The following is a 26,165-nucleotide window of genomic DNA, read 5'->3' as shown; positions in this document are numbered from 1 at the left end:
CGCAAGGAAAAGAGAAATACGGCCAGAGGAAAAGGAAACGGATAGAACATACGTTCCACCTTTGATTAAATCCGCGCATGCTTGCATAACACAGAAACACCTACTCCTGTCCCTCTTTGCCGCGCGGATTTTTCACAAACCTCTTCGAATGTTTGTCCCTCTCCTATCCGGAACTGGAGGCGACGCGATAGAATAGTTCCGTCTCCTTTTTGTGAGTGGAAAATTCTTTATTGCTCGATTTTCTCTCTCTATCATCCGGAACAGTCAGTAGGCTTGTAAGTATCCGACCGTGTCAGTCTATCGTAGACCGAGTTGGAGCGCGGACGTTCGTACTGCGTGTTTCTTTTCTTTTTACTATTCGCGGAGGTGTATTTATTTCTAAAAAGCGGAGTGTTAAAATCCAAAACGCGAACACTTTCCGTCTATGATATCTAGTGAATGCACATGACGTTTACAATTTAAAGTGTTTTATATAAGATACTCTGAACTTGGTAATATAAAATCTAACCGATAGTTGCCCATTGTTTTATAGGTACTATTATTAAAATTTTCTTTGCTGTTATTACGTCTTTTTCCCATAACTTTTGTTTTTTGCCTGTGTGACTTGTGATGTTTCGTTTGTTGTTTTTTTATGTGATTGTGTTTCAGATTATAGGATTTATGTCGTAATTTCTTAAGCGAAAAAAGGTTTGTTTTTGTTTTTAAGCAAAAACTTTAATTCACCACACGTACGTATTTAGAAAACTTTTTACAGATTAATTTAAGAGTCACCAAAAAACTACAAATATAATAACTACAATGAAACGTTATTGAAAGCACAAAACTTTTTTTTATTTTTTTTACACATTGTCTAGGTACTAGTTCAAATACGTAAAACACGATATGAACAAATATAATATATTATGAAATGATGAGTAAAAATTCTACAATAATAGCAATAAAATAAACATGTTACGAATGTCAAGTTAGTTATTAGGTACTGCATATGTGTCCTGGTAATTTTCTCACTGAGGAAAATTCTCTTATTACTCATTAAAAAATAGCCTTATCTAAACCGTTAAAAGTGGCAAAACACAATTTTCTTATCGATAGTAAATTTATTACTTGTGATAAAATATACGACTTAGCTATAAGATTTCGTTTTAAAAAAATTATACGTTTAATTTTGAGAAACAATACGGTATTAAAAGTATTAATATGTATTTAAGTATAATATATTAAATAGGTAATATTTATTTAAAAAACCTTGTCCAAAGAAACATCTGATGTAAAAGTAATTAAAAGCGATGTAGGTATTACCTATTTACATTCATTTATTATTGTAGGACATAGGAAGATGGTAAAACACGATATGTCCGTTTTTCTAAATTGTTCACGAGAGCAATTTTAAACTTCGAAAGAAATTCGAACAATGGACATAATATTATTATCATCATCACACATTGACACAACTTATTTCTTCCAACCTATAAGACCTAGCGTACCATATTTCGACATCTTGTAGATACACTGAGACGAGTCTGAATGTATAATAACTCAATTTGACAAAAAAACTGATATATCATATTTTGTCATCTTACTACATACATATATTTGGATACTGAGGGACTTGGAGATTTAAAAAGTTTTTAAGGCAACGTAATAGTAAAATATTATGGAAAAATAAAATAAAGATTGTGAAAAACAATTTTTTAAAGAAAAATGACAATAAATTCCATATCGGAATTTTATACTAAAAGGTTGTAAAATAGATAAGGTGCTAAAACATAAATGATGAATTGTGTATTTTTTTTTTTAAATATTATATTTTATGAAAGAATTAAGGTAATTAATATACTTAAAATTGCCTGAATACAGTCGGTAATATAAAATAGCATGACTGTCTTATGCAAGAATTTCATTGTTATTAATTTATTTTGAGATTACAAAGTTCACTTTGCTGAATAAAAAATGACAATTTGCATGTTACAATGACAAATTTCACGTCAGTGCAATGAAAAAAATTATTGCACGTTATTTATCATTTGTGAGACATATTATTATTGCGTATATTGAAAACTGCTATAAAATGATCCTTCAATAAAATATTAGTAGGTGGACTTATATTTAATAAAACCAAGAAAAAAATAATTCTAAATTACGATTCATAGGTGTAAATTATTTCTTAAATGAGAAAAATTCATTTTACAATAATTAATAGTCCATCTATATATTTAAGAAGACTATAATATGACTACCAAGATAGGTAATTAATTACTTAATATGTATTATATTATATTGCATTAGGCAATCATTTCTTTAAAGACATACTTAGGAAATATTGTATATTCAATAGTTCGTAGTGTCGAAATGGTAAAATTCAGGCTTTTTTAAAAAAATAAAAACAACGTAAATTTTAATAACGAGGAGTTATTACAACACTGCCTTATTGAAAGGTCAGTAAAGACAAATAAGTTTTACGGGAGATGATATAAATAGTAAATCCTAATTATTTCTTTATGGTCATATTTAATTTGATTCGTTCAACTTGGCGCTTAAAAGTAAATTATTGTGGAACGCATTTCAAATTTTAAAATTTCAAATTTAATTCCACTTTATTTTATTTTAAATAATATAATGAACATAACAAATTATAAATTCAAAGCGTTCACGACATGACATAAAATAAGAAAAATAAAAGTACATGGAAGCACACGGAGTGAACTAGGTTGATTGATAGACCCTATCTTAAAATATAGCTTAGCATAAGTCTTCATGTGAGCCAAATTTTGTAGTACATAATATATCTAGTTATAATGTGTTCTGTCAATTATTAACCAAAGCCATTATATTATAATTGAAACGTGGTACCCAGCACATCAAGAAATGTATCTAAAAATATAATTTATATATGGGCGTATGTAAACTTGTGAATATTTAAAATTTGTACGTATATTAGACGTAAATTGCGGGAATTACAAACGTAAAACCGGGATTTCAATGGAATCGCAAGAAACTACACGAAACTAGCGAGAAAACGTGAATTTTGGACAAAAGAAATGTGGTTCCACTTTATGTAATATTAAAATTAAGAAATAGAGAAACTTTTGATAGAGTTTTGAATTAACTGTTATTACGTCGATTCCATACAATTTTAACAAAAACAGAATCTTCATATTAATTCTGTACCTCTAAGCTTTGATTGATCTATCTATAAAAGTATTTGGTTGAAATTATTTTTTCCATCTATAATATAATTCCTACTGGTATCTATCACATCTATAAGTAAATGTCTCCCATCAGCTGTGTATCACAAGCTTCCTCCACTTGCCTTAGTATTAGGGATGTATGTTTATTTATACACATCCAACCGCCTCATTTAGGTTACAATTTTACCCTCCGTTATATCGAAGAAAAGCCTGTTGGGTGACTGGGTGTCTTCCATCCGCGATACATGGCATGGCCGATGAAGTCGCCCTAATTTTCATCAAAGGAGATAACTGCATGATGCAAACATTTCGTTATTGTTTCCATGCATAATATGACAATATGTGATATTGAAAAAAAATGAGTTGAATATGCCAAAGTGAAAACAATGTATATTATATTAGGTATATGTAAAGGAGAATCTAGGCGAGTCAAATAAAGCTCAAAAATCAACCTTCTTTTTGTTCTATATAATATTCTAGGCTTATCTACCTTTTCCTTACACATGCAAAAATAACATTAGTGTGAGTGAAAATATAATTCTTCGAATTTGTCATTAAAATAGACAAATAAGAATATTTTCGGTATTGTGTAAAAATAATCTTATTTGTGTAATGGGAGTTGAGACTCTTATTAAAACTCTTATTTTAACGTAGAAATGAAAGAGGGATTAAAATTACCAATGAGTTTGTTTGATATGAAATTCCTTTTAAATACTTACGATCACACGAGTGCCTACCTCACTAGATTTGGATATTCAAATTTAATCAATGAAAGCTATTTGCTCTTCCCACTTTGTGGAGAACTACACGCAATGAGCGTCGATTTAAACATTTAAAGGCTACATTTTGTTGCTATTTGATTTTATTGTTTATTTTTAAATAATGATTTTTACGCACGTATCAGGTGGGGTGTATTTTTTAATAATTCGTACAAATATATGTCAGGGATATACGTAATACTAATCAATACTGCACTCTTAAACGAAATGTATTTAACAGCATAATGCGATATTAAATAGTTTTAGAAATAAAAACTGTCATATTTCTATAATTTTTATGACTATTTTTACTTACAAGGTGGTTCTTTTTTTCTTTATTTTATTGAAAATTTTCATTTACTTAAAATATATACTTAGTGCATAGAGATATACTGGCGATGTTGTTATTAATTTCTGTTTCATAGTGATCTAATTTGATACCTTAATAAACTAAATGTTAAATTCGGTTTTCACCAATACATTATTGTTGTTATTAAAGGGATATTTTGTCACACAGTTTGTATTGATATTTTACTGTGTTTTTACTAAAGTAGGAAGTAGTTATGATTAGTTAAATCCAATTAAGTACGTCGAACAAAGTATTTTTGCGAGATTAAATATACGTTGAAAAAAGATATAATATGTGAACACATGTATAGAGTAAAATCATGTGATATAATAAAACCTTTTATAAGTAAAATTATTACTTTAAGTAGGTACTTAATTCAAGTAAAATTAAGGGGAATAATTTCTTCTATGTAGAACGAGATTGCCAATAGTTATGTGTTCAAATACAAAAAATTGTGAAAGCCTGCCAGTATTATAATGCACAAAATACAACTTTTCAAATTTGACTACACTATTTTACACAGAAATGTGTGTAATTGATTATTCATTTTTAGGGGGCAAAATAGTAAATTAAATACACTTACATTCATTTTATTTATTAATACTGAAAGTGTATTTCGTGTTTGTGTATCTATACTGATGTTAAAAAAATCATATTAAACAATGTCGATTATTGAACATACATAATTTTGAAAAACACTTTCTGAGAAAATATATTATAACCAATAGAAAAATCTTTTTGAAAAAAGTAAGCCACCCTGGGCTTACGCCCCGTCCGTTGCATTTACCTCTATGCTACAAGGCGACGTACTAATTAGGACAAATATTAACTATTGGCCTTTTTAATACCTACTTATCAGCGTTCTTCTAAATCAAGCTACTTTGGCAATCGGTTTTTGTTTTATTAAAATTATGTATGTTCAATAATCAGAATGGTACATTCTTACATCTTGTGAATTATTCGTTCAATAAAAGAAATGGTTAATTTTAAATGGCGATTATAGTTTAGAATTTTAAAATGTGTACAAAATACGGTATTTATGTAAAAAAGAACTGTGGCACACCGTAATATATCGTATGAAAACCTTTAATTAGTATTCTCGCTTATTTACCATAAAGTTATATTACTTATCTGTAGTTTACTGCTTTAAACTTTATTAAACCAAAGGTATTAGGGGTTATATTTTCCTAATTAGAGTAAGGTTTCTTCTTCCATTATACTATGACTTACGATTAAAATCCTAGATACTTTTATTTAATTATAAAATGTTAAATCAATGATATTATAATAGTACAAGATTTTATACTGACAAATTAAGCACATAACAAGTATTTTGAAAATGAAGATAATTAAGATTCTGTACGCATTTGAGTATGGTTAGGCGAGCACTGAGCAAGTCAAATAAATGCATTAATATTATACTGTATTATGAATATTATGATATACAGTAAGTATAATATTGAAATTATGATAATGCTACGTTTTTGTGAGTATAGGTACATATTTTTTATGTGTTGAAATTTCCTCTAGATACAACCTTACATCTCTAGTCTCTACTAATAATGATGATCAGTAGAGAAGTGCATTGTTATGGCATACACCAGTGGCGAAGATTCCATACTATATAAAGCCTACCTTCTTAAGAAAAATATTTTTTAATTGCATATTAACATATAAATTCTAGATAATCACTTTAATTTTCCAACGACAGATGATTATCTAGGAATGTATTATACAGATTACAAAACAATCTGCAAAGGTTTAAAAAATATACCACAACGCGCCATCTGTCTTGAAATAAATAAATGTCGGATTATTTGTGAAACAATTGTGATATTTTTTTTGTATGGACTTTACGGCACGTAACCTCAGTCGGTCTATCGAATTGTATGAAGTATGGTAGGCTTCTATCCAAATTTTAGTTTTAACGTAATTGCACTTGATAGTATTTTCTTGAACATACATAATTTAAAAACACCCCAGAGACGCATCTTCAAGAAAAAAATATGACGCACCCGCATCAATTGAATTCCGGTGAATGTGCTTTACCAATTGAGTCACATGTGTCCTACCAAATTACAACAAAATTAATTAATAGTGGTCATATAAATGAAGCGCTTTTTAAATTACGTTAATATTATCAATCGGGTTTTGTGATTTTATTTCTAGGTGACGTCAGGATATTTTAAAAAAATTGTCGTAATGTTCTTGCAAATGCTAATAATTTAATAATAACAATAAAGTGTCCAATAAAGAATATTACATTCTCCCAATCTTGTGAAGAAAAAGAAAAAATACTTATTTTTTTGATGAAAGGTGTGCTTTTGAGTTTTTACATATTATAATATAGGTACGTTCAATTATAGTGAATGCAACACTCTTAAATCATATGTATTATTCATTGAATAAAATATAGTTTAATGAATAATAACATTTTAAGAGGCCAAAGATTCAAAAATTTGTTATTTTATTACACTACTAATATAGAACTGACGAATTGATTGAATGAATTGCATTTTATACTTGCACATAGCTGACCTCTCGTAAGCTCTTCATTCTGTTGAGTAGACCCCGGTCTGGTGGATAATTATTATTTCCTCTTTGTTGAATCCCATTTAACTCGTGTATTATGTATGTAGATATTAATATTGCAATTCACTGCACAGTTTAATTGCTAGATCGAATCCGAATTACTTACTGAACAAAGATGTACGATTCACAGCATTAGAATAACTATAGTAATCTAAGTAATGCACTAATTAATTAATCCGCAAATTCCAACAAAGGATTAATTTTATATTAGAAAAAAATACTTGAATTGAACTTTTGAATCTGGCATTAGAACCTTTCAGGTCAGAAAATCTTATAAGGTATCTATTTCAAAAATTGGTCACTCATAATGATTAAATGAAAATCTAATTAAAAGTATTACAAACTATTATATTATTTGTGATTTTACACATATAACTTCTAAAACCCACCAAAATTACATACGAAAAAAATGTTTAAAAACAGAAACTGATTATTTTTAATGGTCACCATCAACTGGGGTCGATCTATTGCGATCTACTTCTCGGTCCATAGTTCTTCACTGCCACGTACAGCCACCGAAATTTATGAGTCCGGCAGGTTTTAGGGCATCCCTGTGAGCGTTTAGTACCTTTGGTTACCACTGTATGACGGCATTCGTCCAGCGGCTGTCATTGCCATGTAATCTGCTTACGACCTCTATCGCATCGTGTACTCTTGTATGTTTCCTTATCCGTTGGTTTATTTTGTGCTCTTTACGTGTTATGCCCAACGCACCTTTACATGCCACGTTGCGCTACTCGTATTCGCTTACACTAAGAGATTTAAATAATACAAATAAAAAATGTCGATATGTCCAAATTTATTTTGCTTATATTTATTGCAAAAAAGGATTTTTTATATAATAAAAAAGTGTAGGTAGGTATATAATTCTAATTTAAAAATACAATATAATGTCAAAAAGAAACTAACCAATTAAGCTTGACCTACACAAAAAACGAAGCAATTATCCACCCCTTTTCACAATTTAAAAATTTAATTAAAATGTCGCAACCTTTTATCAATGTTAGTCAACACTGATACAAAGTACAAGGAATTGAACCCTCATATCGTTGATTTGATGGTTATGTTTGCACAAAAAAATACAACATATAATATACAATGAAAACGTATTTACGACAGGTTTATCATTGTTTTACAATACAAGAATCCTAGACTTTTGAGATCGTATTCGTACACGTGGATTAAATGAGAAAAGATATCTCTTATTTTTTTTACTAACCGTTAGGTTAGTTTAAGTTTTGTGTAGTTTTCTATAATTTATCATTTATGTTATTACATTTTTTGAATGTGGTCTAGCAATAATTTTCATAAAACATATTTAATTTATAATATTTCTGTTTTAAAAATTAATCCTATCGACTGGTATTTTATGTAAGCGTGTGTAGTTGTCATTTGTGAGTGAGAATAGTGCCAAAGGCAAAACCCGAGTCGCAAAAAAACCTCAAATGGAATAGTGAAAAACTTAAAACAATTAGAATTTATGTTAGTACCTATATACTTACAATTCTGTCATAAGTATGGACATCTTAGTTGCAATTTGTGAAGCTACAAAAAGCTACATCCCTATCGCTCTGTCACGTATGTACATAAGCCCGAATTATGGTCAATAATTATTATTAATACCAAAAATAACACTGATTATAACTATTGCTTTTTGCATTGTATATAATTATTATCTATTCAATTGCAACCCTGAAAATAAAAAACAGCCAACGTAGGTACTTTCATTTAGTTAATTTTTCATGGTCTTTGACGTACTTGACAGTATTAATACTATCGACCGAAGGCTCTTGATGGAATTTGAATTTAAATTCTAATGGATTCAATCTCTGTACTATTCCATTTAAGTCGTTTTTTGCGACCCGGGTTTCGCCTTTCGGCATCTTCAGGCGTCGTGTACACTCACCAAAGGTAAACACACACTGACAACGAACACTCTTAACTCTACTTTATATAGTAAATCAATACAATAAAGTAAGTAAAAACTCCATTACCTACCTATCTAGTCAGCGGTCACAAAAAATACAATAAACAAATTGAACTTGACAGTACTTATACATTACTATGGAATAAAAATGATTTATCGAAGTACCAATGTACGTAGGCTCTCAAATTACAAGTAACAGTGAACGGGGACAATTTTCAATTGCCCTTAATACGTAAAGTACTTACCTATTGATTTACTACTATATGTGTATTACCACTACTACCTAGCTAGATATTAGTATTGTTTTGATCTTTAGAAGGTATGGATATATGTAGTCAGTTCTTACTACTCATTTTTAAATTAACTTAATGTGCGTGCATTGATAAATATTATAATATAATAGTTATAAATAGATTTTTTTTATAATAGCGGAACCCACCACATTAACAGTCATATAGCAGCCATTTATCACATTACTATTGTGTATTTAATATCAATAAATATATTTATGTCCAGGAAAACTATTTATATACGTTAATGTATTTTTCCCTGAAACTGCTAAACGCTTTTCCTGCTATTTATATATTAATTACCTGATTCGAAACTGATCCCATACGTAAATTTTTTTAAAACCTTTATCTATGTGTGATATTTTCGTATTTAATTGAATTTAAAATGTATTTTTTTTAATTTTACTTATCTAACTTATTCGATGATAACAATCATACCTTTTATTTTGGATTTTTTTTCTCCTAAGTTAGTTAGTTACTTAGAAATGTAAATCAATTAAATTTTTGCTACCTATGTTTATTGTCTATCCTGCGTTTATTCAACATAGTATGGGGTAACTAACGTTTTTGTGTTACAAACATAAGTTGTTGTTTTAATATGATTTTATTCCTTATTCAAATTGTATTATATTTTCATCATAAAATGATATACCCATTTTTATTAGTCGATAAACCTTTTGGTGAAATACGCGGTAACATGATAATAAATTACCCCAGTATATAAAAATCCCATATAACTGACTCCCCCCATTTGAAATGTTGCTACCTAGATTAAATGAAATATGATAAAAAAGATTAATAAGTAAGAAAAATGAGAATGATCATGAAATTCTCCTCAGCGCTTGTGAAATTTTGTGTCTGCTCTATAAATATTTTTTTTTCTGACTGAGTGTAATTAATAATAAATTAAACTAACTGACTACATTTTCTGTTGCAAATTTCAACATTTTAGTAAATAAATTTTGTCCCTCTCCATGTCTAAATTATGCATATTATTATCAGATATAAGTATAATTTTAATTTGGTAGGTACCCATATTTATCTGTCAAATAATCTTTGGTGTATATTATATTGTTTTGTTAGTGAAATCTTATTAAAAAATATATATATATATATACGGGGGGTTAATGTCCGTGGATTGTTGTACGGTTGTAATAATAATTGTCCAATAACTAAATAAATATAAACAACATAAAATTAAACATACAGTATTCATTTGTATTATTCTAATCAATCAGTTTTTGTAAGTGATTGTATTTTTTTTTTCATATTCTTTTTGCGGGATTCGTAGTGTGAAATTACACATAGGATACATTATGTACCCATGTATGTTTTCATTAAATTTTGGCCATATGTGGACTCATCCGTTTTTGATTAAGGCCATGCATTAGTTGAGGCACGGTCTAAAAAGATCGTCGCTAGGCGATGCGCGGATTGCGGGTGGCGGGTGAAAATGACGCCTGTCAAACGAAATATTAATTGTCATATAAATCCAACATACGTCCATTTTATGTTCTGTTTATTGTTCTATTAGTAACAATAATAATATATTCATTGACATGTTTTCTTTTTAAAGTAAATGGGTAACGTTTTTAGTCATCTTTACACGATTTTAGAATTAATTGACCCGTCGCCATCACGCAGCAAAGTAACGTGTTCCCGGGTCAACATTCTCTCAGTGAATGGCAGCGAGTCCAAAATTTCGTCGCGCGTACAGTTGAAAATTATTTGGCGTTTCACTGATGCGTCACCTTAAGGCAACTGAATTTCAATCAATTTGAATAAATAAACAGTATACTAGGGATATATTATTACGTATACAGTTTCTTCGAGGAAAAATTGTTATCGACAAAATGCCAACTGTTTAATATAATATGGAAAACAACGCACTCTATTTTGCTTAGGTGTATTAGTAAAAAAATAATCAATACTCAGGTAACATACACACGTGCATTGTTATTCGTGTGTATTATAGGGGGGCATATTAGGTAAAACGCTATGCGATAACATATTTATTAAGTTTGTGCTTTACCCATTCCATTCCGTTTTAGCCGTCCTATTTTTTATATTATAATACATTAAATCGTAGCCATTTTTTATCAATATATAATGATATGTTGTCCTGTTATTGAAGTGTACAAGTAGTATGTACCACCAGGCAATGCTATGTATCACTTGGAAATTTCAATCACTAAACAAGACATATATAACGCAATATTATTGTTATATAGGTACCTATTTACTATTAAGTTCACTCTATATATTATATAATGTGCTTTAAAAACTGTCAATGGAATTTTCGTTTATTTTCCGTATATTAGAGACGTGGCAATACGTTCTAATAAAAGTTGAGGGTGGTCAACTGGTCGAAATATGAAGTCCTCATATAAACTTATTCTAAAAAACCTATTGGGTACTAAACGGAGCCTAAATGTCCTAAATGGACATCCGCAGAGTCGATGTTATATTATTAAGATTCTCTTTAACAGGAATGGTTGTCAACAATTCGTCAAATCCATTGAGCAATGATTCTGGATTAAACACATCTTGAAAAACCAATATATATTTTTTCTGTAACTAGCCGCGGAATCAAATCCGCGATCCACGGCTTCAGTGATTAAAAAAACGAATTGAGACTAATGAATAATATATTAATTGTAAATCAATATTATTTTGAATGCTTTTTAAATTTATGTAAGTAAATAAAATTATCAGTTGATTTTATAAACTGAGTACCTAATATTTACTGTTCGTGGGATAATATGCATTTATGTATGAATGCAACTTGCAACTCGGTCTAATGCAATACAGCAGTGCAGTCGCGTCAAAGGCGTACGATTGTTATTATGTTATTATGTTATACTGTCAGGTTAAATTTACCCATATTATGCATATCACGGAGGTGCGTTCATAGCATAATAATATAACTAACTATTGTTAAAGATTGCAAAAAAATATTTCAACTATAGGTATACCTAAGGCAATCTGTCAAAAAGTCGTTATCAATTTGCGCATTATAAAGAATTAGCTTCGACGCTTACCTTTTTCAGATAGTTAGCATCATCGAACGTGTATTATAGGAAGGAACATTTCAAATGATACTATTTTAGGAATAAACAAGTTTTTTTCACTTTATAGAAGTCTCACCAAGTGCAAATTATGATAAAAGTGTACGTTTTTTAACTGTTGAGACCGAGAAGGTGACAGATTAAAATGTCATTATTTAATTCTAAAAGTGTGAAATTTTTAAACCATAAAAACTGTATGCATGTTTTGATGTTATAGTAAAAGTTAAAAATAACCTATTTTTTAGGCGTTAGAATGAGATTTATTTATTTTTATATAAGAATAAAAGCAGAAGAATCATTTTAAATTGAAATTTTACATTTTATAAAGAAATATTAAATAGATAATAACAATCAATTAATAAATGGATTTTATATGGAATGTTAAGTAGGTATATATCTTTATTTAAATTATTTTTTGGATAAAAAAAACAAAGTTTTATAGATCATTTTTGAACGTCATGTAACTACACATTCAGCAGTATATAAATTTAATCCTTATTTTGGGTATATTATGTTTTTTTAATATTTCAACGTACATTGTTTGATTGATGAACTTCTCATTAATATTATACAAATGCCATTAGAGTAATTGAAGATATCAATATCGGATATGTCATTTCATTAACTATCAAATCCACCTCCTTTCGATAGCAAAATCGAGTTAAAATCAAAAGTTGGTAACATCCATCATTTGACAAATAGGAAATATGGTATTCAAAGAATTAAAACGTGTTTAAAGTAAGTATTTCTATTAGGGTAATATTTTATTTACAATTTTAGTATATTTTTTTTATAATATAGTTTCACTGATTGATAATCTCAAATGCATCTTTTGAAAAATTATCTGCATGTTAAATTTATTAATAGTGCCGCTACTGAATAGTATAATTGAAATGGTAATAATTATTTATCCATGTCAATACGAAGGTGCATGTGATCGGTTGACAACACGCACAGTTAGTTCTGTTATTCTGACATAAATTAGGTTTATTTTTTTACAATACTAATTGTTTCAACCAATGATATAACAGCAGAAAATTGATTAGTTTTACCAGTAGTCGCCAAACTTTTCACACACAGGAGCTATTTTTGAAAGAATAAAAGTTTCGTGGTAGACTGACTTTAATTTGGCGCAACTCGTTATTTGTATGAAGAAGTGAAAATTTGCGTTATAATAACGTTACTTTACAGGCCAATTATTGCCGTAACCCTCACAATGGACTTATCGCATACTCTTACACGAACTGGTCAATAAATACCAAAAAAATATTTCATATCAAGATAATTCAAAACTATTTTTTAAACCATTTGTAATTGAATGCTGTATTTCGAAAACGTTACAAGTCACAATAATTATGTTTTAGTCAAAATAGTAAAAACAATCTCTTACTTAAATATATATATATATATATATATATATTATACATAGTTTTTTATGTAAAATATTTTATTTTATAGTAAGTGTTAACTGTTGTCTTCAAAAAACTATAGAAAAAGTTTCCTTACAGTTATTTAGGTAATATGAATATTATTGCAACGAATGTCACTCTTTTTTTAAATGTGACATAATAAAATATAACGTTTTCGAAATACAGCATTCAATTTGACAAAAAATATTCCAGCCAAATGCTGCAAACCCCTAAACGTAAGGCACTGGTTTGTCAATAAAAGAAAAATCTCCATTTGTAATAAAATAATATACTTATATGAAATAATAAATAAATAGTAGGTATATAAAATAATAAGTAAATCCAATGTGCACAGTTTTTTTCACTTTCTGAACAATTTGATATTTTTTGAGGGTTACGACAATTGGCCTGTACCTACAGTGACGATAATAAAATTGTCATTTAGTGTTACCGTTTGAACTCAGCGACAGGGCAGACTACAACGACAGGTGACACTACTGTATCGAGATGTGTCGACACTTATTTGTCTCTGTCGCTGGGTTCGAATGAATCTAGGCGGTTTTTTTCGTTTCGCTTTATTACTATTAAAAAAATATATTACCGGACACTTTGTTTGTATACCGTAATGTTCGGTATTAGAATGTCTTCTTTTTATCAAACAGTTGCATTTAGAAATAACAATAGTGATTACCGGAGAGCGAGAGACGGGAGTCTTGTAACGACCCACGTAGACCCACGCTCACGCCGTAATAATTTTTAGGAGCATCATGCGTTATGATGATGCAATTGTCAAACAGACGACTTGATGAGTTTTTGGCCTACATAAATTCTGAAAAAGATATAATTTTTAGGCTAAAACTTCCACGTTGACCACAAAATAAAAGGCTTCATGTTCAATAATAATTGTTTGCTTACTACTACACGTTTAGACCACACTTTATAAGATTCAAACATAGAGTTTACTGGTTTATTTTTTTATGATAATACATAATAATATGTAACTATACCTATTCATGCTTATCAAAGTACAGAATGACACAATAATCTATAACGAATTAGCGACATCCTGCAAATTATATAGAATGTATAATATATTCAAATTGACATAAAAAACAAGTGTTTATAATATTTAAATAAAAATACAGGGTAGCATGAGAAAAAACGTACTCGGAAGAACAGCGAGCGAACTTAGTACATCCAATCTTAAAAACTTATAAAATAAAATAACCTTAATATAAAGTCACCGTCACGTATGTGGAATATATCAATATCCGACGCGATTTAATTGAACGCAGTTATTGCCCTCCCAATTGGCAGTACCGATTCAGGTTAGGAGAAAACAAACAAGGGATGCGTCTAATATCTAAGATATTCATCAGGGACACACACGAGTTTCCATTTACACCGCATATAAAAATATGCAGTTAAATATAAATATCATTATCATCATTAATCGACCCACTGCTGGATAAAGGCCTTCCCATAGCTACTCCTATTCTTCTATGCCAGGAGTTCTCCAGTGACACGTACATAAGATAAATTCGACAATGTCGTCGAACCAATTACTTTGTAAAGTGCCTGTCCACTTGCAAAGCGACATGCCGAGCCATTGTCATTTCATTAGATTGCGTGCTTCTGTCTGCATCCATATACATTTTTGTGGTCTTTCCGCGTTATGCCCAACATGCACCTTTTCGTACTACTTTGTGCATAATACATAATATATAGATCATAACGATAGTTTTTTTAAATGAGAAAAACAAATGAAAACAAATTTATCACCATTATTATATTATAAATATAATTAATTATCTGCATAAATTGATAGACGGTGAAATGATAATGTATATTTTTTATTAAAATTTTTATATACTCTATTATTATTTTTTATTCAATAATTATTGTACATAATATATAATATTATTAGGTATTTAATATTAAGAATGCAAACATTTTCCTTTGAAAGCTCATTATTTTCCAACACGCGTCTTTATTTTTTGTACATTCGCCCAATGTATTTGTAACCAGACGTTCATTATTAATTCCCAGTAAAATCTGGAATATCTTCAGTACGACGATATTCCATAACTTGAGCAATGAAAATTTGAATATTTCTCGTGACAATGTCATATTAGTACAACGTAAAGGTATAATATAATGTTTAAAATACGGTGACCATATTTTCTCTGAAAAAAATAAAGAACGCACCAGAAAAAGGTTAATAATATTTTTTTTTTCAAAGTCAGATGCGTTGTATGTTCATCAAGCAAAAGGTTTGTCATAACAATATTACAACCTTTAAATCCGACATTTGTTAAATAAACAAGCAGAAATTTTATCCAAATAAAATAAGGTTTTATAACCTTTTTGAGAAGTGATCATAAATGGGTATATTGGTTTTACGATCCAAAAAAAGATTGATAAAATCTCAAATAAATACATTTTATATTTTATAAATACAAAATATAGTAGTTATATTGGTAACAAAATTAAATCTTCCTAACGGGAACCTTGGATTTCAAACAGTCCAGCAGCACGCCGTCATAGTGTTGCCAGATCGCGCCATTATACATAATCGCTATCTGGTATTGATACGTAAATACAGTAGAAGTATAGAGTAGCCACAATTAATACTTTTTAGAGGATTATGAACACCGATTAACTGCTACTTTCCAAGCGCAGTTGCTCGAAAAGTTTGAAAAATTGTTTTTAAACATTTGTATCTTGTGATATTAATTTCACAACTCAAATCAATATTCTAATCGACACAATTTTGGCCGACAAACACTTAATGTGAACAATGGCCTTACATCTCCTTGGAAAGTTTATATAAGTCAGATTTGTATAGTGCTATTTTTAATTTTAGGCACGATTCCAGATTCTCATCAATAAGACGACTTCTCAATTTACTCTACTGCTTTAAAAAGATTGTTCGCATGAATATGTAGAACTGAAAAAGGAAAGAACAGCACATAGGACATGCTAGTTTTTTCAACTGATCATATGAAAAAGAGCCGCATTCAAGGGGCCAAAGAGCGACATGCGGCTCGTGAGCCGCGGTTTGCCGACCACTGCCCTAACATAAAGGAATGTCCTTTATAATAGAGAAAATGGACGTATGGTCACCGTACTAATAACGTATACCTACGTTTAATTACTGTATAACGTCATCCATATTACGTTCTGCGTGATCGACATTAGCGTTGTCCCTTTGCCGGGTATGGGTATTAATAATAATTGCACCTGGAAATGCTTTTATGAAAGTGGCAATCAAATTGTCAATATTGCAGTACACAAAACATTTCAAATAACTGCATCGCCATTACGGCTAGCCTATTAATAAATTCATCGAAACGCTTTGCGATTCGATGTACTGCAATTGCTTGTCTATGGTAAACTGTAATGCTATGCAGCACAATTTAAGCTATGACTAGTTGAGCTGAGGATACTTGATGGGATTTGAATTTAAATTCTAATTGATTTAAGTTTTGTACTATTCTTTTTGAGTATTTCTTGCGGAATTGGTTACGCCCTTTGGCATATTCAGACTCTATACGCAGTCACCAATAGTAAATGCACACATACACAGAATACAGTTGTTAATTGTCGTTTATATAACAAATTTATTATTAGTAAGTATAAAATCTAATGTAAATTTCAAGTGTTTGAAAATTCGGTAGTAGATACTAGATACATTACATAATACTCAGTATTAATACATTCATCAAGTTGCTTTGTATATTTACCATTGGTGACCATGCATAGTGCCTGAATATGCCGTAAGGCTATGCCCCGGTCGCAAAAATACTTAAATGAAGTAAAAAAAATGAAATCAATTAGAATTTAATAGTAGAATTTTTACTATTTTACTATTTTCATGGCAAATATAGAACTAAAATATTGTAATTTATCCAAAAGTTAAGCATTAACTAGCACTACCATCAGAAATCGCAATTTAGTTCCTCGGATTATTTTTAGGTGGGCTTGGATTAGGCATAACACGAAAATACCACAAAAAAACCAATGGATATGGAAGCAGACATGCCAAACATAGCCAAACTGATAAAATAGCAATATGACAGACACGATGTTCAGCGATTGGACAATCGTTAAACGAGTGTAGTTTAAAGGGTATCATTAAACGACCACAAGGTTTCCTAAAATCCGCTAGTTTGACTGTGTTTACGTGATAGAAAAGATTTAGGGACCGATAAGATAATAAGAAGCTACTGGAGACTTTCATCCAACAGTAGATAAACTGTGGCTGATGATGATAACGATACGAATAAATATTATAGTACTTCCAACTAAAATATTGTAGCCCACCGCAGATAAATACATATTTTTTTATTCTTCTGTTTTACACATGACGGTCGTGGTAAACCTTATCATTGAAAATGCGTGGAAAACAAATGTACATAATATACAGATATAATATAATTACATTCACCTAAACACGAGATTCGAACCTGTGACCTACAGATTGAAGACACTGGCATACATAGTTTTCTCACGAATCAACAACGTTTTTTTTAGTTACGTAATATTTGCTAGGTAAGTAGCCATTTTAATACTTTCAATGTACCTAATCGATATTTAATAAATTTTCCTTCATACATTCTTAAGTTTTCCATGTCACCATTTAGTGGTTAATGTATGATAAATTATGCATGCATCGTACTGGTGAATCATGACTCGTATCCATGCGACAGTAATAATGACTTCAAATATATATATTTTTAGTATTACAAATCGTTAAATAACACCTCCACTACTTTATGACAATTCAAGGCATTAACGTAACTTATGATGTATATTATATAAAAAATAATGTAGCCATGATAATATAATTTAAGTAAGTAGGTATTAAAATAATTATCTATTCGAGTAATTTAGGTTCATGATGTGAGCCTACAACAAAAAGAAAATTACAATCATATTAAAATTTGTATACTGAAAAAAGAACAGGATCTCATATTAAAATTGACTTTGAATAATATGCACATAACTTAATAAATATTATGTTTATGTTATAATTAACGAATACGTAGAATTTTGTAGTATTCACCAAAGTGACTTGGTATGATTAAATAATAAATTATCTGGCATTTACTGTTTTATATTAAATATAATTTAACGCCACGCTGAACGTATTTCCACAGTAGCGGGTAAAATTGAAACTGTTTTAACATTTTAATTATTTGCAAAATTTTATTGCCGCCAAATAAATACTTAATGGCGTCTAAAGTACCCATGAGATATAATATTATGCCTTTTAGCTAATTAATTTCATTAAAAACGACTAATTTCCATCAAATTTAGGAAAAATACATATTGCGTGACTATTTATTCGCTTGCAAACTAACTGAAGTAGAGTGGAGAGAATAATTTAAAATGATGATAAATACCATGACTACGTTGATAAACGGGCTTGCCATACGTACGGATTTAATCTGAACTGTCCGGTCTTAAATTTTTGAAGTGGAGTTTTAGAAACAATCTATCCCGGCGGTAACAGCTGGTGTTACAATCAAAATAGCTATAGACTTAAAAAACACATTAAATACAAGTTATATTATCATTTGTAAAATGGAATTGTACCAGGTAAATGCTGACTCAATAGGATCCATCTCACTTTTTTATCATCCTAATTAATGCTAATAATATTATGGAAAATGTAAGTTTGATGAAATTAAGTTATTTCATGTTAAAAGCGTGAAAAATCACTGATATATCTCAACCAGGGAACACAGAATTCATGGAACTGAAATACCTTACGGGTGTGGAGTAACAGGCAACCGATTTTGATTGTGGAAGAATATGGGATAAACTTAAACACGTGTCAAGAATTCGTCATTCTAAGCTTGTCCTTCGTTCTGACAACTGCTCTCGGCTTATGCACTGACGATCATTCAATATTGGTGAATTTGAAGGTTGCAACACACTATTGCATGTCTATAATATGTGTTTAATTTTAATAGGACACTCTCACATTCAAAACCCTGCTTCAAATGTAGTGTATTGGGGTATAGCCTATCTGAATTTTATTTATTAATCTGTTCTGAGGTATTTTTATAATTTAGAAAATTTTAAAAAGCTTTAAAACATAGTTTATTTCTCGCTTACGTTTAATTTTTTGTTATTATAGGGATTAAAACACCAACTAAACATTTAGAGAACTATTATTAATTAAAAGTATAAATGAATTAGTCGATTATTGACTTTGTCCTTATATGTTTATTCCAGTCTTATCAATTTCTTTAAATAACTAATTAAAATTTCGGTGGCTACGCATCAAAATATTTAAAAAATCCAGAATTTTACTGTGCGCAACTATTTTCCAATCACTCTCGGTAGACCGGCTGGAAAGCTCTGATTTGGGTACTATATTGTTTTATTTTGTTTTAATTATATCGCTCAAGGCATATTATATAATGATTATTATAATAGAGACAATGTTACAGAATAGCGATTTAAATTTATTAAATTTGCAAGGTTGAAAGCTGTTTACCCATTTGATTCGTGATAAAACTTCTAAATTTGTGAATAATTAATCAAATGTTTATTTTACTAAAGAGCTTAATGTAATTGAAACCAGGAACTTTATAAGGCTATTGCGACTACCCTCTAATTTTCAATTAAATTCCGTCCTTTGGCAAGTTTCTTATCCCCCTCATTGAAGATAATACCGACTTTGGCTTCTGTATCGCTCTCGGTGGTTCGCTGGAGATTTCAAAGCATCGTTTTCTCGTCAAAAGGGTTAAAATTGAAGTAGTTTTTGCTTGATGTAAATACATTTTGTATTATTTATATTTAACAAGGCAAAGTGTAGAAAAACACAGATTTTGTTGGTAACAAATTAATATGAAAATACATACGTACACTTTTGGAGTGCCTTCACTTACGGATAGTTAGTGATCATCTGACACTTTAGTTTAAAATCAGTATCTTCGATATAATTATGGATAGCAGTCTAGAGATTTGGGATTCATTTTTATCGAGTTTTTGTACAAGTAAGGAAGTTCAATTTAAAGAAAACGGTTAGTTTAATCATACATAATTTTGAAACAAATCAGAAACATACCATTTAGAAACAATCTGTAATGTGTACCTACTCTCAATTCAACGAAAACAATTAAGTATGAATGACAAAGTGTACACTATTTTTGTCGGATCTCCACAGCCTACGATGGTTTGCTTAAGCCAGAGTTTAATTGAATTAAAAAAAAACTAACCAGCACCATCTGCAATTTGTATTATTAGTTCAATGAAAACAAATTAACATGACTGACAAAGTTTAGTGTTCACTATTTATGCTGGATCTTAACAGCTTACCTCCACCCTTTGCCACTGGTATATATTACATTTTTTTTGTAATTTACAATATTACTTCCCCAAACACAAATTTATATATTATTCGCATGTAAATATTTAACAATAAACAAAAGTAGTAAATGTATCGATAGGATTTGTAATTCACCCTTCTGTCTTTAATTTACAACATTAGATGCTATATAATAAATATATTTATATATACGAAAAACCTTTGGCTACCAGCATAGATATTGAGATACATTTGTGTTACAGTAAAAAGCATACGAATTGCCAAGACAATGTTTTCAATGTATTTTTTTTATTATTTACGATAAGAACATTTCATATGTTGGTTTAAAATTACTTATATGTGGTTCTCTTTTTTTTCAAACTATTGGATATAGTAATTTATATAAAAAGATAATACTTTTATTAGGTATATTGAGATTTGCTCTGATACAATATTACACTAATGTTACATGGATAATGCCAATTAAGATTTTAATTAATTATTGTTTATTTGACATATGTGTTGTTAAAGATACATTTATGCGCCATTTTAAAGTTGAAAGCAGATATAGTTCATAAAACGTTATATACTTACATTGACACGTAAAAGAAACAGATTGAGGGATATACATAAATAGTACGAAATAGTTGGCCATGAAATTTAAGCTCATAATCGCTGAGAACATATCAGCCATAACAGTCGATTCGTCTACCACTATACCAGTCAATGCAAATGGCATACTAAAACTTTTCAATCGATAAATTCCCCTTGATTAGTTATATAATAAGAGAGATAAAATTATAATGTTTGTTTTATAGTGAAACATTGAAAATTGCCACAGTAGTTTATTATAAGCATTACACGTTTTAGATAGGGTCTATACTGAGCAGTGTCGAAGGGTGGAGGTAGGCTATTAAGATCCAACATAAATAGTGCACACTAAACTGTATGCACTGGAATTGAGTAGCGTTTTCATATACTGTTGTTATAATTATTTCCTTATTCTTTATGGCCAAAATTAGATATTTTGTTTATTGTCTGGTTAGGTTAGCGTAGATTGTAAATTATGAATGAGTGGTAGAGTGCAGTGGCGCACCCAGGGGGCCTTGGCCCCCCCCAAAAACATTGAAATTGAAAGCCAATAGATTAATATATATAATAATATATAATATATAATAAAAAAAACACGGCAAAAAAATGATTTGAAATTTTCCAGCACCCACCTTAGAAAATTTTTTTCGATTTTAATTTCTAACACAAAAATTTCGAAACACTAATGTCGGGTTTTTTTAGAAACTCAATCTCTAATGGAAATGTCAAAAAATTCTCGGTGTCCACCCGAATTCCGGAGTGGTTAACACCAGTGGCGAACCCAGGGGGGGGGGGGGGGCAAGGAACCCCATCACCCCCCAAACATGAAAATTATCAGAATGATTTTAAACACTGACATCGAAAGCTAATAAAACACGGCAAAAAAATGATTTGTAATAATTCTCCAGCATCCTTTTTAGAAAAATTTCTTAGATTTTAATTTCTAGCACAAAAATTTTGAAACACTAATGTCAGTTTTTTTTAGAAACCCAATACCTAAGGGAACTGTCAAAAAATTCTCGGTGTCCACCCGAATTCCGGAGTGGTCTAGGTCATGGCTGGGGAGGGCTGACAGGGCTCTAGCCAGGGGGCCCGGGCTGTGAGGGGCCCGGCGTGTCGGGTTGACCAGATAAGTGAGATAAACACACATCATAAATTAGCATTAATAGTAATAAAGTCGCCTGCGGCGCTATTACACTTTATGGCCATGAATATTTTCAATTACTTATATAATTGTGCAATATATTTTTTGATTATTATGTGACGATACTCAACAGCTCCATTATTAAAGTAGATGTATTAAAAATCGCCAATAATTCTTATGTATAAGTACCCTTAATTTGAACTAAAACACAATTTGAAAAACGTTAATGTAGTGTTTCACACTGCATTTAATCTTAGCGGTAGGTAGGGGGCCCGCCAAATATCCTAGCCTGAGGGCCCGTTTCAGGATGTGGGGACCATGGTATAGGTACACCGAGTGCAATAGACAAAAGACCGATAAACGAGAAATTAAGCTGTGAAGAAGAAAAAGAGTCTATGGGACTAATTTACATTCTCCTCCTTGCCCCCCCCCCAATATTAAATCCTGGGTGCGCCACTGGTAGAGTGTCATCTTCTAAAGCCGTGAGTAATGGAATCGCATCCAGTATATGACAGATTCAAGTGTAATTTTAGATCCAGAGATCTAATAGATTAAACAATTGGTCACTATATTTTTTTCGTAAGAAAAATCTGCGAAGAAATTACTTTCAGGTGGGAGCTCAATACCTACATCGGATTGTAGAGCAAATAAAAAAATGTTTAACATTTTTTTTTTACATAGTATTATGTATCCAAGAATAATTTATTATATTCGATACACTGCCAGTAACATAATGTAACATACCCAGTGTGTTTGTTTGTTAGACACCTCCTACACAGGCTTAACAGGGATTCAGCATGAAGTTTTTTGTTTGTCCAGCCCAGCGATACATTCGTACGGCAAACAAACCGAAGGGTTGACACATGATTAATAGCTGAAAAGTTTTAATTTAATTAAACGCCGGATTAAGGGCAAACAAAATATGTTTTTTTTTCGAAACCCACGAAAACAAATGAAACAATATGGCCGGCATATCGACATTATTATGAATGGCGTTCGTTAACGTGTACGTTTTGTGTGTCGGTAAAAAATGATATAATCAATTATTTTGCGTTGTGGAAATGGTTTATTGTTAGATGTGAGGGTGAAAGTCATTACGAAATTAATACTATAAAAGAAAATCAATATTACTACGCCAGTATTCTATTAAAATCGTAAAATAAAAAGTTTAATTAATAAAGAGTAAGTAATTAAATTTCATAGCAAGTTTTCAAAACAATAACCTTATAATGGAACTAAACCGGGCATGTCTAATTCGTGGATCGCATATAGGAATTGAGTTCTGAAAATGTAAAAAGTGTTAACATCCAGTTGTAATAATAATACGATTACACTGTGATTTTGAAGGGGAAGAATAATTAACCATTTCTTTTATTTCCATTACCAGCTAAAGTGAAAGTCGTTTTCAGATTAACAATAAGAATTCCACATAACCTCGCCGTATTACTTAATTCACTCACGGCCTGTCGCAGAATTGAGAGTCAGAGAAGATGCGAATCCCAGTGCTTTAAGCTGGGGTGTAGTTTCCTGTTACCGTCGCGCAGTAGATGAATAGTTTGACGCTGAGTGCCCAAAAGAATATGTGTTGCTTATTTTTAACGGCCCAGTGTCTTCATTCAATTGTAATACGTTTTAGAAAATTTAGAAATAATAATGAAAGAGTATGGTAGATCACCATCAGCTTTAATATTGGCTGCATCTAAATAATTACAAGATAAAAATAACCTTTTATATACAACGTTTTAAAATTTTCTGTTGAATTATTATGCTCATTATGCTCAAACTTGTACTTGATATGAAGTAAATACAAAACAAACAAATATAGAATACTGAAATGTCATTTTGATTTCCACAGTAACGCACGTATATATTAATAATTTAGTGGCTAGGACCACCCCCATAGCAACCAATAATAGTCTTTTACTTTTTACGGATTTATCTGAAATAACTTTCCATACAAAACAGAATTAACTGAAAATAAATTCAATTCTGCTTAAAGATGGCTAAAAGTATTAAAAGAATGCATTGGCATTGTGTTCTGATATATTCTAAATGTTTCAAATGTATAACTAGTCGGGAAGTTAGTTAAAAATCGATTGCAAGATTTGTACTGGACAAACAACTACCAGACAAACAAGAATACAAGCTAATAAAAACGTTGTAAAATAATGAATACTTGTTAATTTTTTTAGCAAAATGTAATTAACATTACTTACCTGTTGATTCAATGCGCTCAATAACGATATCATATTTTTTAAATTTCATCTTGAACGTGCTTTTATTGAAATAAGTGTAATAACGTACTTACTATGTATTATAAAATATGTTCATTATGAAGTTATATATCTCAGCTTACAATGAACGCAAATACAACCTTATAATTATGTAATATTAGGATAACTATTTTTCAGAACGTTTATACATATAAACTTATAAGTAACGCAAAAATATCCTACAAAATATGTACATTATGACAATGTTAGTTACAATGTTATACTGACTTATCGACTGCACTTGCACATACAATATATTTCATAGTTTTACAAGTATTGTTGTTTACAATGTTATACGTCTTTTGAATGTGTTTTTATCTGCGTGGCCAATCTGTGACATACAAAACGAATGTGAATTCTCTAAGAATCTAGATAACTCTTTTTATAACTTAGCACCGATTTTGTAAACCTGGTGTATATACTTACACATACATACATCTTCCACCGAACAAAAAACAATTGCATTATTTGCTGGTCTGGATAAGCATTGAGTTTCAAACAAATGTTTGTGCTAGGGTATTTGTATATCTGTACTGTAGTAGGCTTTAGATTTCTGGAAAACTATTTTTTTACTCGTCGTCACCCTCACAACTGCAGATGGTGTTCCTTTTTGAATCGGTCATACGGAATTATGAAGAAGCCTTTTCCAACTTTTCTTAACCTCTGTAAGTCTTGTGGTAGATGATTACGTTTTTCCAATGAATTCTTTGGTCAGTCGCCTCAGTCCACTTTTCCAGCTACACTGCTTACAACAATGAACACTTCGAGGCTTTCTGGGCCAAACAAAACAAAACAAAAAATCGCATAACACAAAGCAGACACATATAAGACAATCTCTCACTGGTACTAAGGAATTGATTCTTGAAGTCTTAGCAGTCGTAGCCAGCACCATATGTCGAATAGGTATGTCGAGAATTATCCATTCCCCGACACGTAACGTAGAGTTTCACCGACGGAACACAACATTAATGTAAACTGGCTTTCCCTACCGAGTGAGGTAGCAGTTGTGAAGCAGGGTTCACTTTATTATTTTAGTCCATTAAACCAAAGGACACAAAGCGCGCCGACTATCCTCAAAAACTGAATGCGCGTTGTGTTTACGTGACAAAAATTTATTGCACATTATTTGACAGATGTACATAACTATTGAAAATAACACATTATTTACCACGTGATGACGTTTATCCCATATTTTTCAATACTCGAGATCTGTACCCTGTTGTTGAACACAAAAATAATGGTAAGTATATTG

General features: G+C 30.4%; 1 long non-coding RNA gene across 1 annotated transcript in view; it reads left to right on the top strand.

Moving 5' to 3' along the window:
• Window positions 1–314: 314 nt before the first annotated feature.
• LOC147075707 (uncharacterized) overlaps window positions 315–26,165 on the top strand; it is a 224,218-nt gene continuing 198,367 nt past the window's right edge. Inside the window, exon 1 of the long non-coding RNA XR_015069952.1 lies at window positions 315–532. This is a non-coding gene — a long non-coding RNA (uncharacterized LOC147075707). The remainder of the gene's footprint in view (window positions 533–26,165) is intronic.

This window comes from Rhyacophila brunnea, unplaced genomic scaffold (assembly GCF_057557595.1).
Source record: "Rhyacophila brunnea isolate RB1 unplaced genomic scaffold, BYU_Rbru_1.0 scaffold_14, whole genome shotgun sequence".
Classification (NCBI taxonomy): domain Eukaryota; kingdom Metazoa; phylum Arthropoda; class Insecta; order Trichoptera; family Rhyacophilidae; genus Rhyacophila; species Rhyacophila brunnea.
Note: the sequence above shows the minus strand (reverse complement) of the source record. Positions and strands in the feature narration are given on the sequence as shown.